General features: G+C 40.0%; 1 pseudogene; it reads right to left on the reverse strand.

The window, feature by feature from the left end:
* Positions 1-6356: 6356 nt before the first annotated feature.
* Positions 6357-15000, reverse strand: part of LOC138015504 (uncharacterized) — a 20649-nt pseudogene continuing 12005 nt past the window's right edge.

The following is a 15000-nucleotide window of genomic DNA, read 5'->3' on the forward strand; positions in this document are numbered from 1 at the left end:
GACCTTTTTCTAACTCGAAAAAAATGTCAAGAAACAAAAACTAACTCGTGATCGCTTGATTTTTGTCCGCAAAAGGGTATAAAAATATAATTGATAAAGAGGAAACTGAGATGTTGCTTGCGTGCTTTGTCTAGAAACAGAACACTTAAACCCATTAGGTACCTTCGACAGTTAACAGGGGAGATGTCAAGAAAGTTTAGCAAATTCAGAGACTGAAAACTGACACCCAAATCAAGCGAAACATAAAAATAATTACTTAAAACAATGAGGGAGGTTTAAATAAAACAGCAAATACAAAAGGAGGCAGGGAATGGGCAAAATTGAAGATATTTAAATGGATTTTGTATTTGGGTTTTTTAAAACTGTTCAAGCCTAACAGGTTTTTTAAAGGTTTTGAACGAAGCTTTGGTTTGTGCTTTTTAAAAGTAATCGAGATTACCAGTAAGTTGGTATATAGTGAGAAGGGGACGCGTAAATGGTACAACACAAACACAAAATGAAACTGCAATACCGTGACACAGCGTGACTCTTCTAAGATTTATTTACCTGCTAACACTGCGTACGGGAAACTGTTAGGGGGTCAAACCGATGAAAACAAATAGCTCTTTGACGCACATTCTGAATCTTGCGTTGATGATGAAAAAAAACTTTAAGGAAAAAACAGAAACAATGACAACAAGTGGAATTAAAGTGCAAAAGGCAATGCATACAAACAATCAAAGCCTCGTTTTGTCAATAACATTTCCATTTGCGTTGGCGTGCCCTGGGGATGCGAAGATAGGATTTCAACATTCTTCTAATACACGAAGGACTCTTTTCACCCTTTCCCCAACCCCCCGTACCGCTCAATAAAGAGGGGGTATGGAAACGAGAAATGGCTAAATTCACTTCAAATATAACACGTTATAAAGGATAAATCCGATAGTTAGTTGGCCCAAGTTCTTTTTTGTCTTACTCTGAGTAACCAAATAACATGCGAGAGCATCCGGTTTTTTCGAGTCTATAGTTTCACCCGCCGAGAAAAACGGTCTGCGAAACCTACGCCTTAGAAAAATTTCCGAGACGTCAGCTGTTAGTGATTCACCTTGCAATTCAAAGAAAGCACAAGCGAGCTTTTGCGTGGATTTCACGCAACGCGTGGAAAGTTATGAAGGGAGATGAGTTGAGAAAAGTGAGCGAAGTCGGATCGGGTTTGACAGACTCAACAAGCATCAAGAGGCTTCTTGAATCAAAATGTTTTCGAGAGTCTTCCAAATGGTTTCGAAACGGCTGTAAGATTTCGTGTATTCTTATGTGAGAAAAACAACTCGTGAAAAGAATATTGTTCATCGTGTGTTGCCGTTGCTGGTTAACACTGTTGAAAGACGGAGTCAGCACGCTTAACATCCCTCGGAATAAGGCAGTATCACTCTGATAAAAAAAAAACCGATCAGTGAAAAAGGACGTTAAGCCCTGGTCAAACAATCTAAGGAAAATACTTTTGTTTCGACAGCCAAAAGGCTCTTAGATGCCTTGGCACATTAATGACAATACGTGACACAAAAGATATCTTCCCTATTATTGGATGCAAATGTTGAGGTAGTGGGAAAACACTGTCCAACAATGCCTGTGACGAAACCTTCAAGTTCAAGTTGGCGCTAACAGTGAGACGAAAACAACTCGTAGCGTTTGTGCTAATGGACGGCTGTTTGAGGACGGAAATGATGGATTATTCAAACTCGGAAAAACCAAAAATGGTTAGAGAGAACTTGTAAAACAAGCGTATGGTCACTGCAAGGTAAATTAGCACTTAGAAGTGATGATGAGAGTGGCCACGGATCAAATGTGCTGAAATTTTAAACGCTATTGAAATGGACAGTGAAAGCGATAGTCATTTAGGCGACTGAAACTGTCCCAAAGATATGGCCTTGCTTCATGCTTGCTGATCAAGGTTGTGGCCGTTGAGTTCATAAACTTCCACGATGTCCCCGGGATCCTCGTCTGCAATGTTTGTTGCAAATAAAGATAGTTATTCGTGGTTGGCTAGCAGCGCGAACGTCAATCGATTCAGGACACGACTTTGTTGGAAGAGCGGCAAAACACTGCAACATTTGTTGCGTCGAGCCGCTTGTTGATCCACAATGTTTGATAAAAGCAAACTCCATCCAACACTTGATGGAACAAAAGGATGTTGGGCGAAACATCATCCACCATGGGTGGCCAAAACGGTCGAACAATGTTGGATCGAGACAAAGTTGGAGCGTTGAATCAACTTGTTCGATAGTCTGGCCAGAGGCTTTAGCATCGGCAATTTTCTAAGGCACGGGTTGTTTTGCGAGGAGTATTAAAATTATGCGTACGTGTTTGCCACGTTGGCATATGTAGCGTTTACATCCTATCCTTCGCTGAGTGTCATTTACCTAAGACGGCAAAAAACACGGCAAAAAAAAACTAGCGTGGCTGTTTTACCCACTTCAGCTGGGACACCGATGTTCTTGCTGGCTCGGTTTCGCAGACAGTTGTTCTCAACGGGTGATGAAATAGAGCCAAAACAACCGGATGCTCTCGCACGATAAACTAACAAACAAAAAAAAAACAATTCAAATCTCAAGAGCCAAAATATGGTGTGCACCTATTGCTGTTAATGGTGTTAGGTGAAAGTGGGAAAAAAGATAATAAACTTGTTGCTACGCAACCGGGAGAGGCCACAGAAAAATCAAAAGTCCAGTAAAGGAGCCGTACGACCCTGTTTCTTTTTCAATGATGAAACGTGCAGTTGGGAGAGGCACTAGTTTCGTGCGGGCGGTGATGAGGACAAGGGTTAATCTTCAAAAGATAGCTTGTCAGGGCTAAATAATAGACCCCTTTTCTGAGGTTTCGCGCCTGGCTTAAAATACGTAAGAAATGCGTGAATTTCAACCCTAGTGAGCTATTACGGGTTATCTTTGATAGGGTGTGTCCCTTAATTGATCAATTGTAGGCAACCAAAAGTGCTTTTTCCTCTCTGCTCTCTCTTTGGCTGCATTTCTGAGAAATAATGTGTCTCTCTACCTCTGTAAAACTCCCGTGCATTTTAAATCGATAGCGCTAAAATCTATAGGTAGTCACTTATTTGTAGCAATGGTAGGCAACCCAAAGTGCTTTTTTCCCACCGCTCTATTTGTGTGCATTTCTGGACATAAGTTGTCTCTCTACCTCTGGAAACTCACGTGCATTTTAAATCTATAGCGCTTAATCTAAGGTATGTCCCTATTTTGAGCAAGCAATTGTTAGCAACCAAAGAGCTTTTTTTCTACTCTCTCTACCTGGAGTAACCAACACGCAGTTTTAACAATTTCTCTACCTCAATCCAGATGACAATCCGTTGCAAATGGCGATGTATTCTCTCCTCCGCTAGAATGCTTGGCTGTAGGATGGACTGTGGGTGATTATGTTATGTCCGCGTTTAAACTTCACGTCCTTGAAATCAAAAAAATAAATCATCTTTCTCAACAGGTCGGCTTTACTTAATTCTCTTCTCTATCTCTCATGGGCGAGTCAATTGCAAAGTGAAGAGGCTTTCTGGCGAAAAATGTAAAAAAAACAAGTTTATGCTCCACTAAACGGGGATCAAAGAAAAAACCCAGGTACCACCGCAATCACTTTGCAGTCGAACTAAAAACATCAGATCACGTTAGCTTGTAGATCTTTACCACGAATGAGGTTTCGCTTTCGACAAGGGTTTACGACAGCAAAAACCCATTGAAATTCAAGGGACTGTGGGTTTGTTATCGATGCTTGGTACCATGGAAACGTGGTTTTGGGATCGGTCTCTTTCAGTTTTTCGGATACTTTTAGAAACAAAAAAGAAGAGGAATGTTCTGGTCTTGTAGTTTGTTAGGCATACAGGCCAAATTCCGATGAGATTATATTTGAACTAACACAAAAGCGGGCACGTTACATCCAAATAGAATGTCTTGGAAGATGGTCATTTTGAATTGGTACTGCCGCTGTACAACCGTTAATCAATGAAGTCCCACTCAAGATGCGAATTTTCTTAACGTTTCTGTATATAGTGAATTACTATTTTTCCCTAAAAAAATACGTGTTTGAGGGGACGATATACAAATGAAGTCTGTTTATTGCTGCAAGAGATACTTGTACTGTTATCAGGAGGTCCTGATAACACTGCACACGGGGAAATGTGATAAAGTTCCGTTGGACAAGTGAGATTTGGACACTAATTCAATGTAATCTGCAAAGAAATGGGCACATGGAAATGGGAATTGGTAACCCTCTTGACTCTTCTGGGCATGTTTTTTTTATCATATGTTACGGTTTTCACACCTGGCAAAAAGCGAAATTGTTTTACTGCTTGGATGGTATATCCCATTTGGAAAGCCGACATTATTATGCCTCTGTAAATAACGGTCTGTTGTATGTTCTCGAAACGCCAACCAATTCGGAGGACGAAGAACAAACAAAGAAAGGAATTAAACTCAGGTTTTTGCTTCGAATTTACTCCCAGCTTAACCTGTCGGAATGCAAAGACCGCATGGTTTGTATTAAGAGGACACTCTCCCCTTCTTTGGATTTACTGAATTCTGATTGGCTAAGACGAAAGGCATGTTTTTTCTTAATCACCAGGGTACTTTCGGTAAGCAAGAGATCGCTGTTTGGTTAGTCAGTTACTTATCCAGAGCAAGGGAAGTTACAAAAAAGAATCTTCTTCCAGATTAAAGTACGTCTTTGTCCTCTATATAAATAACAGTTTTAGCCGCTATTTTCTGTTGATAGCAACGATTTATTGAATTGAGCTTTAAACCACCAAATGGGAGCTGTGTTGATTGGTCCATTTGTGGCGGCACTGAACGGGCCTTCCTCTCGATAATTTTGCCGCTTAATGTGATAAAAATTGTAATCGCAATGTGCACCTCATGGCAATTAAAGATTATTTTCCACTTGTATTTCAAACGTTTTCCTAGATTTGCCCTCGTCGCTCTTCGTTGATTTCTGGTAATGATTGTGAAAACTTTGAAAACTACGTGGTGAAATTAATCCTCATTTGCTCTCGGTCGGCCGTGGCGATGACCTATACACATTTCGGAAAAAAGTAGTGAAGGGTGTTAAGAGTGAGTAGACATTTGGTCCGAAAGCACATTGAAAAAAGGCAACAATTTTACTGATCTGGTAAGACTTAACTATGATATTGGAATAGCATAAAAATGGAGTATTTATAGCTTCTATTATTTTCACCAAAGATAGTTCGAGAATCATCTATCAGGCAAACGTCCCGTAAAATTTTCGGTGAAAAAGGGACGACTACGTAATGATCCGTGATGTAAAGTTCGTCATCAGACCTGTCATGACTGATAGAACTTCCGGCGAGGCAAAAAAGCCACCTAGAAATTTCTCCAGAACCGAAGTGCCCCTAGAACTTCCTTCCTAGCAGAGGTCTATTTCTTTTGCGTTTGCAGCGTTGCGAGTACGTGAAAAGCGACCTCTGCCATGAGTCGAAACTCACTGTGTTGAGCATGCGTGGCGGTTTAGCGACCGAATCCTCACGTGATACTTCATGTTGTGTGGGCTCACTTAACAACAGAGTGATAACTGCAAAGGAATGCGTGGAACACAGCGGGCTCAAGTCACAGTCAGCAAACATGTCACGGGAATGCAGTTTGAAGAATACCGTACAAGGTTCTGTACGTTGGACCAGAGTGAGTTTTGACACAGGGCAGAGGACTTGTCAGTCCAGCGAACGCAAAAAGAAAAGAGACCTCTGCTATCAGGGAACCCTAGAACAACCGAACAAATGAATATTTTGTAGGGCAGCTACAAAACTCACTAAACGAGCTTCAGTAAAGCTTTGTGGAAACCATTTAGGTAATTCTGACAAGTTTTAAGACATTCAATCGTTGGGTGCCCTTGAACAGATTCTACTTAAAGTCCCTTCAAAGTCAATCTACCACCAGCTGTGTCCTACAACAGCTGGCTCCATTGAGCGTTACTAGGAAAGGACAGCTAGCGGTATTCATGACTTTGAAAACAGTGAAAAACGCGAACGTTTTCGTGATACTGATAAAACAGGCCATTTCCGAGTTCACGTCTTCCTCCTCTTCAAAGCGAATCTAAATGCGAAGTTTTTGTTAGCGTAAATAGTTCTACTTTCCATATGAATGACATCTAATTTACATAAGAAAAACTTCGCACTTAGACTCGCTTGAAGAGGAGGCAGACATGAACTCGGAAAAAGGCCTATTGTAACCATAAAACTCTCTGAAATGTCGTTAAGTTTGTTGCTGTTGTTATTGTTGTTGTTATTGTTTGTCTTGTGTGGAACAAGTACGAAAAGCTAAAACAGGAACATTTTCGCCATGTGCAACAAAAGAACAACATCGTTATAACCCGGGACAGCTTATCACTAAATCACAAAATAAATATGCACTGCTCACCACAGAAATATCGTCGTGAACTCCTGCAAAGTTCTGCAGTTCTCGGATACAAATCTTAAAAGAACGTGCAGATACGTCTTCTAACCAGACACTGCCTGCATCATGCTTCAGGCTTGATCTATAGTGCTCGGCTGTTACGAAGACAGTTGGTTGTGAAGAGAATTCCCCTGATATATAATATCAAAATAAAAGGAAACATGTAAACCACACATGCCCATATGCTTATTAGACAACGCAATTTGTGAGAAACATTGTTTAAAAAAATTTGCTATCCAGAGGCGGATCCAGACCAAGAGCTAAGGAAGGATGGGGGGTGGGGAGGGGGTTGCTGTCTGCAAAACGTGCAATACATTTTAATGGGGCTTTAATTTTTAACATCCAAAAAGTAATGGGTGGGGCCCTGACCTTACGGGCCCATCCCTTGAATCCGCTATTGCTAAAAATAGACTAAATCGGCTACTAAACTCAAATTCCCAGGGGTAAAGATGTTTTGTATATTGTAGCATTCATATTTAAATACCTGGAACAACCGTTGTATTTCCAAAGGGTTTGACTTGGGTACAACATTGAGTTAGCCGATTTGGTCTATGGGGTGGGTTGTGATAGCATACGGAGTTGAAAAAGTTATATGGCTTATACTTCATTTCCAAAATCAAAGAACCCAAAGGCTTTTATAGAATGTGCTAGCATAATTTTTGGCATAATTTGAGGAAACTAGCATAATTTTTGCTGATTTTTAACAAGTAGCATCGTGCTAGCATAATCAGTATATATTGATAAGCCTCAGACCCTTTTTGTCCCATGTTTTAGCAGCATTTACGGTTTAGTAACGGAGGGACAGCCCTCCTAGGAGGCTGGCAGTCTGGTAAGAGATGACGGGAACCAGAAGTTGCTAGATGATGTTGGTCTCAGTTTGCAAAATGGCGATAGCCATGCCGCCCGATAACTTGCAGCTCTCTGAAGACCATACAAGAACCAGTAAACATACCCAGAGACGGTTGCCTTACGATAAAAAAAAAACAATACAATAGAAGATGAGCGTATGACACTGAAACAGTTTTGCTACACGATCGTGATACAATTTTTGGACTTGTTTCACTCATTTTGCAAAAGGAATAATTTTAAGAAAGAGTGGAATAATTTGGAAAAAACGAGCATAATTTGGGCAAAAAATGTGCATGCTAGAAGCATAATATGACACTTTTACAAGAAAAATCTATAAAAGCCTAGCTGCAATACCACTATTGGTTTGTATGCTGCAGCATTTAACCCGGCACCTTTCAAAATCTGTAGTGTTCTGTAGTGTTACCTTATTGTTGAAAATTGGTAGCAAATGCTTAGACTTAAAGAGACACTTCGTGTTGGATGTCAAAATTGGGCGTGCATCTAATTAGGGTCAATTCTGGACATAAGTGGCGAAATTGCGCGTACACGCACAGCCTCTTTGGTGGTTGACGAAGGATTGTCTTTAGAACTTTTAGCATGTTCAATAATTAGGTCGCTCCTCGTATAGACGCAAGAAATCCAGCGGATGAAAGACATCAATGTACTTGGTGTACTTACGCTTGGCAACGTGACCAGTCTGACAACTAGTTCCAGTCCACCAACGAGAAAACTTTTTCTCGCCCGCAATTCCTCCGGGAGGAGCTCCCTGATAAGCGACCCAATCCACAGTAGCAAAGCTATCTGATGGGTAATCATTTCTTCCTGCTCTGGTCACACATGCGGTGAATTGAGTACTGTTCACACTATCAAACCCAAGGAGTGGTGGCTTCGTGGACATAGGCTGGTCAGAGTAGTTCACATGATTTACAGTAAGCTGTATGAAGATCTTTTGATGAGGGTAAATACGAACGGTTCAAATTGAATAGTTTCACACTGATCTTCGCCAAGGAAGGGTGATTCTTGAACTGATGTCTACCTTTCTGCAAAGGAAAACCTATAAAATAGAAAACAAAAATGAAGAGAGTAAGTTGTGTATTACTCTGGTCCCAGGGGTATTTTGAGCCGCGAGAGAGCTGCGAAGCGGGGAAGACGAGTCGCAAAGCGACGAAGAGAGAAAAATCTCTGGTTACCTTAGACTTGAATCTCACTTTCATGCAGACGCCAGCATCTGGGTCTGACCCTCAGGCTCTGATTGGTTGATAGTTGTACAAACACGAAAATCAATATGCTTGGTTCTTTCGATTGGTAAATACCGAGGGAGGGTGATTGTAACTAAGTCTCTTTCACAACTGAGTATAGATGAGTATGACTTCCTCTTTGATGATGTTTGCATATCAGCTGCATCATATCATCAGATTTGAGCAGGCATAGAGAGGCTATACGTACCACGCAGACAGGGAGGGGGGGGGGGGTGGTCTACAACCAATAGATTACTGTAGAATAGGTGACAACACCGCTTGGCCTTCAAGGACCACCTTGAAGGCCGGGTGGTGCATGAAAATAATGCATGGTAAACAGGTTTCTAGTTGTGGTATCCAGCTTCCGTATCTCACGGATCTTTCAATCAATAAGGTTATAGCTGTAAGTCACCAGTGGCACAGCAAGGGTGTTAATAATGCCCTTAATCTGTTTTCTGCATTAAGTTCACTTCGTAACACCAATCACACGCGTCTGTATATTCTTTGCGAATCTTGTCCTTATCATCATCCTTTTCATCAGCATTGTCGATCTTTTTTATCGTGTGTTGTTGTTGTTTTGTTCTTCTTCTTCTTCTTCCTATTATTATTATTATTGTTATTATTATTATTATTATTATTATTATTATTATTATTAGTAGTAGTAGTAGTAGTAGGAGTAGGCTTAAGATTTGTAAAACTTTTTAGTTTCATTAGTAGTTATTTAATCAATATTGTAATACTAGCATTCATTATGTAAATTTAGTGGTGGATCATACAGGTAGTTAATTAATAATCGATATTTTTATTACTTTAATTATAGGAGGGCCATTATGAAAACTACTGGGTGACCAGTAATCAATGTGCTTCACCTCGTTAAATAAAGTTATTATTATTATTATTTTTTTTTTTTGTGGTAGCGGTAGTGGTTAGTGGAGTGGTGGTGGTGGTGGTGGTGGTGGTGTGGTGGTGGTAGTGGTAGTGGTAGTGGTAGTGGTAGTAGTAGTAGCAGCAGCAGCAGCAGCAGTAGTAGATGACTCAAGGGTTCTGTAGAAAAAGCACGAGTGTTCCTTACATGAATGGAACCCTTGAGTTTTACTAGACTTTATTCTTGAACCCTATAGTCATCTTGAGCTTTTTTGATGAATTCTTTTTGCGAGATATATGATGTACAGTCCTCCTTGCACGTTCTCTACCTCCTGTTCATAAACCCTGAAGGACGCATATGTACCTGTACAACTTCCAGGTGATAGTGGGTGTAGTTGGCACGCGTCTCGCAAATCTCTTTCTGCCCAGCAAGCACAAGTTTCTGAATGTACGACCATTAGAAGCACCCATCTCCTCTTGATAAGACGGGCAGCTGCTTTCACAAACGCAATCGCACCGTGGGAAGATAACGCCACTGGTTTGCTGTCATACTTGCAGCTTGCATTGTTGCAAGGATCATAATCTTAAAAAACACCAAAACAACAACAACAACAAACATTAACATGCCATATGTAAATAAGTGTATAACCCTATACTGAAACTGTGACCAGAGTGTCGATAATCTGCTTAGTAAGGAGGGAAGGTGTATGCACGTATTGAGAGTGTGTAAGAAAGTAAAGGTTACAGTTTAGATTACTTACATTATCTTTTCATTCTTCCATTTTGACTCACGGCATTTTAGTATGGGGCGTTGCTACAACCTTGGAAACAACTTGTTGGCAAAATGTGACACACCACTCAACTATAAATGGTCATTCCATGATTTGTCTGTGTGATAAACGACTGACTTCTCCATACTTTCCCCCTTCCCCTAATCCAACGTTGGTTTAGAAACAGCCAAAGGCTAGCACAATATTTTTCACAACATTATCTAACATTGGTATGTTGGGGGAGGGGGAAGACGGGTAGAAGTGGGAAGAGGGGGAGGGACCAATAGACTTTGTTTGCGAGTGCATGTCCAATTACTTTTTTCAAGAGCTTTGTCCAAGATTGTAGTTATGATAAGTACCTCTCTAGAATTGATATATTTCAGAAAAGAGTATATCGTTTTTGGTTTCTAAAGGAGGTATTACCAGTTGCGCGCCTTTTAGAAATCTCAGATAGGAATATATGGAATGCCTACGTGAGCTCTAACCTTGTAAGACCAGGTCGCACAGGAATAGAAGTCATCCATATATACTCCCACAGATTAGAACATAGCGTTTTAAAACGTTGCTTTATGGATAGATGTCTTTTTAACTATGTTTAATAACTTATTTTATTATTTTATTTATGTCCCCAATTTAAGCGTTTGTTTGTCAGTAGGGACGTTTTAATTATATCTAAGACAAATAAGACATCGAGTTGAGTCTTTGCGGTCATACTGTATCAAAGTACTACTGTTCTTCTTTAAGAAAAAATCAAGGAAAGCTCTTCGAAACGTTACAGTTGCACTTTTTACCTCCAATAACCACATAATGAACTTCCGAATTGTCTCTCTGGCCATCAATCCCAGCACAGTCTTTGATGCACACACGAACATAAGTACGGTTAATCTCCTGTATTAAAATAAATTTGAAGCAAAGTGACTTAAGTACCAAACCAAAAGTTTTCAAAGGTTTATGGTCTATTGATCCTCAAAAACCAAAGAAAAAAAATTAATATTTAAAGAAAACTGAATTTCAGAAAAATCACAAGGATCAATTTCTTGAATTATACGATAATAAAGGATCTTACCTCCACCCAGGAGCTTAACGGACCCTTTACGGCACAGAGTGGATTCGAGTTGTTTTTAATGTCCTTGACTGCTGTTGTAAGTACGTTTGGTGGTTCATAGAACGGTTCAGAAAAGTTGATAATCTGAAAGATCAAATTTAACGACCTTTGCTTAACCCTTAATTCCCAATAGTGACACTTATAGATTTTACTCTGTGTAACAGACAGTACAGTAAGTGGACTGCACACATTTGGAGCGATGGGTAGCAGCTCTCGGAAGGACTCTAGTTGTCTTGCTACCTAAACCTGAGAGATGTAGAAGTAGATGTGAAAACTTGAAAAAAACAATAGAAGATACTGCAATAGCCGCCCTCCTTGGAGCTGCTTCGCTACACTAAATAACCCTTCTTTATTCAATTAACGCGTTAGTCACTCACAGTTTTTCCCCATACAATAACCAATAACTATTGCCGCACAAAAAACGTACCTTACATAATGCGTAATTATTCTGAGCTAATGGTATCTCGTAATTAGAAAACAAGATCTTGGACGACTCCTTAACTTTCCAGACCGTTGGATAATGTTCGTATGCCATCCAGTTCTGAAAAGGAAAGAAAATAAGTTTTAAAAAAGCACGTGATTGTCTATGTCACTATTGCATACCACTCTGGTCCCAGAAGTCCCCGTCACAGCAGGCTAATTATTATTTCATGCACAGCGATTGTGTATTGCATGTTCTTTTCATTAAACGATATTGTCGCAACGGAAAAATATTGTCATTAGTCTTTCCCGTTGTTCCTCTTCAGAATAAGATTGCAGACAGCAAATAGTATTTTTAGCATTTTATAATATTAAGTAGTTTTTACCACAAAAGTTTTTTATGCGTTCTCTACTTCCGAGGGTTGTCCAATACACACGAACTGAGTCGGGTCGACTTTTTGGTGAAGACGACCCGTCAAGCGGAAGTCGGGTCGTGGTGTTTGCGGAGGTAAAATAACAGGAAGTTGCTATTTGAAAGAAGGTGCGAGGAACTTTCTGAAAATGGTGACGGGTCGTGACGACCCGTCTAGTTCGTGACAAGCCGTCATGTGAAAAGTCGACCCGACTTTTGGAAATGTCAGGTGGTGAGAGATTTAGAAAAAAATCGTGTATTTGTTAAGACACTGGAGGCGGTGAGGCCGGCTGAAAATGTTGACGGGTCGTGACGACCCGTCTAGTTCGTGACGAGCCGTCATGTGAAAAGTCGACCCGACGTTTGGAAATATCAGGTGGTGAGAGACTTAGAAAAAACATGTATTTGGGAAGACACTAGGCGGTGAGGCTGGCTGAAAATGTTGACGAGTCGTGACGACCCGTCTAGTTCGTGACGAGCCGTCATGTGAAAAGTCGACCCGACTTTTGGAAATGTCAGGTGGTGAGAGACTTAGAAAAAACGTGTATTTGTGAAGACACTGGAGGCGGTGAGGCCGGCTGAAAATGTTGACGGGTCGTGACGACCCGTCTAGTTCGTGACGACCCGTCATGTGAAAAGTCGACCCGACTTTTGGAAATGTCAGGTGGTGAGAGACTTAAAAAAACCGTGTATTTGTGAAGATACTGGAGGCGGTGAGGCCGGTTGAAAACGTTGACGGGTCGTGACGACCCGTCTACTTCGCGACGAGAAGTCATTTGAGGTGGTGATGTCAATCCACCGGGAGACAGTTGTTTCGTTATTCATATTTGTTACTCGTTTGCGATCGTCGCGTAATATTGAAGCGCTAGCCTCTGAGGTGAAACACAAATTAAACATTTTAAAGACACAGGATAGTAAAAAGTACGGCGGCTGTGAGCTTACAATAGTGGCAGGGAAATGAATTTGGCAAAACTGTGTTGTAGGTTTGTTATTGTGTTTGGTCCCGTGAGAGTGATGTTGTAAGGTATCGGTATACCCCAAATTTGATAATTTTGCCATTTTAGTTTTTTTATATTTCCAGGTACACCTCATTGTTTTTTTTTAAAAAAAAAATTTTTGCTAAAAATGGTTTCTTCTAGACAAAGTTACAAAGTAAACACGACTCTATCAATAAATTCTCTAATTAGATGCTGTCCACAAATGACCATTTCTCAACACTCAAATGCAAATTACATCGAATGAGGTGCACGTTTACAGCGAGTTTTCATCCTTTTTCACTGAAGTTGCCCGATAATGTGGCAAAAAACCCGTGTCGGGGCAGTTTTATTTGGTGCCTCCTCCGAAAGTAATGATTATTTAAAAAAGCTACTACGTGTCTTATAAAACTGAAAGTTTAACAGCGAAAAAAAAAAACACAAACAAACAAAACCAGACAATTAATCAAAATTTTGTTTCTTAGATCAAGGTGTGAAGAAAACGTAGTTTCCGGTAAAATTCTGACCGGAAACGAACTCAACTTGTGAAACTATATACTTTTGAAAAATGAGGGCTATTTTAGGAAAGGTTTTTATTTCTTGCCTTAAATCAACTAATAATCGGAATCTACAATTCCTAAGCTTCCAGAAAATATATACTTTATTGGAGGTTTTTATGAAACGTGTGACCGTGAAGTATGCAGCGACAACGCGAGGTTGCCGTTTGGGGTATACTGATTTAAAGGACGTAAAACTATGAGAGGAATTGTTATGCTGCGTTCTTCCAACAGATCAGCATTCCGTTTTTCATGAAGAGATTAAATCTGTTAACGACTTCGACGCGTTTAGGTGATTAATACTGGGCAATAGTTTGAAGTTCTTTATTTACATTTGTCTGTTCAGTCTGTTTTGTAGCAATAGTGCTGGTTTACGGTTTATTTGTGGATTTTCTGCAACGTGAATGCATAATTTCTTGACGCCGGACGTGGGGTGGAAAATGCGGGCCGTTGTTTGTACATTTTTTGGGCGTAAGTGTTTTAATGAGTGCTGGTGTGGAAGGGGTTTTTTCAACGTAACTCTTAGAATTCGTACATGATAGAGTAAGGTAGTAGAATTTTAAGTCTGACTTTCCAAATTAAAGATAGAACCGCAAGTCATTAGGCAGGGGCACCCAACGAGAATATAGTTCAAAACCACTTAAACATAGCATTGTTAAACTTATTTCAGTATTTAAACAGTAGATATAGGCATATTTTTATCCCCTAAAAAATTTTCTTCTGTTCGGATTTCCTAGCTAAAAGTCTAGTGATCCGAAAATTATAGGGATCAAAACGTACCCATTCGAAAATTTTAGCCAGAAAAAGGCTCCCGAAAATTCTAGTTGACCTTTTTAGGGTAAAAATCCGTTAAAATGAGCAATTATACCATTTTTCAGATGTTCGAAAATCCTAGGAGAGGCAGGAAAGCAAGAAATTTTACAACAAATGTTCCGAAAATTATAAATCTCAAATCGTCTTCCGAACAGATATTTTCCGAAAATTGACGTTGGGTGCCCCTGATTAGGATACAGTGTTGGTGCTGGTGACTTTGTTAAGCTGAAAGCAACTAAAAATGCTGCTATAATCGTCACTTTGTTCTCAGATAGGAAGCAATGATTTTGCAAATATCATTGCTTCTGTGTGAATTAAGGATGGAGTTGTTGGGAAAGAATTTGCCCAGCATTTTTGTTTCCGTGTTAGCAGTCACTTTCTCGTTGCAGTATCATAGGAGTTGTCGTTCTTTAATAAACAGTAACTGTTTTCAAGTTAAGCTATGATCCTCGCATTTATGAACGATCATTATCTCTGTTTCTGAACAGCATGTTGTCTGGGTATTAATTTCGCTACGAACAAACGAACCATTCACCATTTTTTGATGCTTTT

This window comes from Montipora capricornis, chromosome 1 (assembly GCF_036669925.1).
Source record: "Montipora capricornis isolate CH-2021 chromosome 1, ASM3666992v2, whole genome shotgun sequence".
Classification (NCBI taxonomy): domain Eukaryota; kingdom Metazoa; phylum Cnidaria; class Anthozoa; order Scleractinia; family Acroporidae; genus Montipora; species Montipora capricornis.